Below are 2633 nucleotides of genomic sequence, written 5' to 3' on the forward strand. Positions count from 1 at the left end.
ATTATCTCCTGCAAATTGTAACCAAATTGGTTTCTCTGAGTGATTGGCTGAACAAGAAATAGGACTGAGTGGACTTGTAGGCTCTAAAGTTTTACATTGTTTTATTTTTGAATGCAGTTATTTTTTGTACATAATTCTACATTTATAAGTTCAACTTTCATGATAAAGAGATTGCACTACAGTGCTTGTATGAGGTGAATTGAAAAATAGTATTTCTTTTGTTTTTTACAGTGCAAATATTTGTAATAAAAAAAAATAAAGTGAGCACTGTACACTTTGTATTCTGTGTTGTAACTGAAATCAATATATTTGAAAATGTAGAAAACAAAAAAATATTTAAATAAATGGTGTTCTATTATTGTTTAACAGCACGATTAATCACAATTAATTTTTTTAATCGCTTGACAGCCCTAATATTAAAATAAGGGATAATTAACAAGTGCTGATGCTCACTTCACAGCACAGCCCAGGTGGGGAAAGTGACCGAATACAGGGAGCCCTGGTGTTGTGTGCATTGGGGGGACTGTGTGAGGGAGACTGTGTGTGTGTGTGTGTGTGTGTGTGTGTGTGTTCAGGGCCGTCCATAGCTATTCTGGGGCCCTACGCAGCCCCCCCAGGCCTCCACAGGGGGGCTGACTTGGGAGGCAGGGGGGAACCTCCCCCCAACACTCACCGGCAGTGCAGCTGGGGCTGGGTCACTGCACTTCCTGCCACCAGTGAGTGCAGTCCTCAGGGGAGTGGGGACGGGGTAGGGGTGGAGCAGGGGCGGGGGCTTTGGGAAAGGGGTGGAGTGGGAGCGAGGCGGGGGTTGAGCAGGTGTATAGCAGAGAGGGAACACTGGCACCCAGGTCAAGTAGGTGGTTTTGAAACTCCCAGCCAGTACCTCTGTGCAAGCGTTTGATCTCATGAGTGGTGTGGGAGAATCCCAGAAGACAGCTGAGCAGTTCCGATCTCTGCACCATAGGTGAGATCATAAGAGACCCACTGGGACAGCACTAAGATTGCAAGCTCTTTGGGACAGGGACTATCTTTTTGTTCTGTGTTTGTACAGCACCATACAAAATGGGATCCTGCTCCATGACTGGGTCTCCTTGGTGCTACTGCAATACAAATAATAAATAACAATAATGAGAGACAATCTCTTTGCTGCATCTCTGACTGAAAAGGCTTTTCCCTGCAGCACTCAGGCCTGGTCCACACTAACCCCCCACTTCGAGCTAAGGTACGCAAATTCAGCTACGTTAATAACGTAGCTGAATTCGAAGTACCTTAGTTTGAACTTACCGCGGGTCCAGACGCGGCAGGCAGGCTCCCCGTCGATGCCGCGTACTCCTCTCGCCGAGCTGGAGTACCGGCGTTGACGGCAAGCACTTCCGGGATCGATCCCAGAAGATCGATTGCTTACGGACGGACCAGGAAGTAAGTGTAGACCTGCCCTCATATAGGAGCTATTAGGATCCTATTAGCCATTCATGCCCTTGTTAAGTCCTACAGCAGTGCAGGATTTGTTTTCCAAATTAGCTGGTATCCTGCATGCACGATGCACCCCACCTTCCCTTTCCTCTCTCTCCAGAAGTGTGTCTGCATTCTCCTTTCCTGTTGGACTGAAACATACTGTTGAAGTTGAGCAGGGTGAGATGATGCTTTAAAGCTGACTAAGTGTAAGGCCTGGCCCTGGGCTGGTCTCTAATTGATTAGCTGAGCACACATGTTTATTCACTTGCCTAGTGGGACTACATCTACTGACAGTGCTTACAGCACCTCATTAGCTGCACTAAACCTAGACAAGTTAGGGCTAACAATGGAGAGCTCTGCAATAACACCACCCCCGCCAACCACTAAACTGCTGTCTTTCATGCTCCTAGGCCTACTGCAGCTGTTGACCTCTGACTGATAGCTCTGGCCACCAATTCACCATTCTTTGCTCTAGCTAAACAATAATCAGCCCTCTTCCAGCAGGGTATTCTGCACCGAGTGCTGTTGAGAAGGGGGTGGCCATACAGAGGAGAAAGGGCAGGGATTGTACCTCTGTCTCGGCACACACACATTTATTTTAGACAGAACTGGTAGACACCTGTTGTCAAGATTGTCTAGCATTTTCCACTCTAAGCTCCTGCATACAGAGGCTTATACCTTTGCCAAACTTGAATTATTTGGGCTGATATTTCCCATGCTTGCTTTCTGCCTCAGGTAGAATGTTTACATAAAGTTTCAGCAGAGAGCCGGGGGAAATAGGTAGCTTTGCCAGTGTTAAAACGTTTTTTTGGTCAGTCTCTCTTTGAAGACTTCTGGTGTGGAGCATAATCAGCTTTCTTCTGTCTAGCAAATACTTGTGTAAGCTAGGGTTACCATACGTCCGGCTTTTCCCGGACATGTCCGGATTTTTGGTCCTCAAATCCCCATCCGGGGGGAATTGCCAAAAAGCCGAACATGTCTGGAAAAATACTAGTTCCCTGCTTACCTTAGAGCGGCTCCGGCAGGCTGCGAGCTGCAGGCGGATTCCCCCACGGCGGCAACTGCTGCTGCTCCCCCCAGACACCTCAGCTCTGTGTAGCTGAAGAGCCGAGCTGCCTGAGCGCTCCCGGCTTCACGGTTTGCCGGGCAGCCCCCAGACCTCCAGACCCTGCGCCCCC

The sequence above is a fragment of the Terrapene carolina genome, unplaced genomic scaffold, assembly GCF_002925995.2.
Source record: "Terrapene carolina triunguis isolate 2854851 unplaced genomic scaffold, T_m_triunguis-2.0 Scaffold67, whole genome shotgun sequence".
In the NCBI taxonomy this organism is placed as follows: Eukaryota; Metazoa; Chordata; order Testudines; family Emydidae; genus Terrapene; species Terrapene triunguis.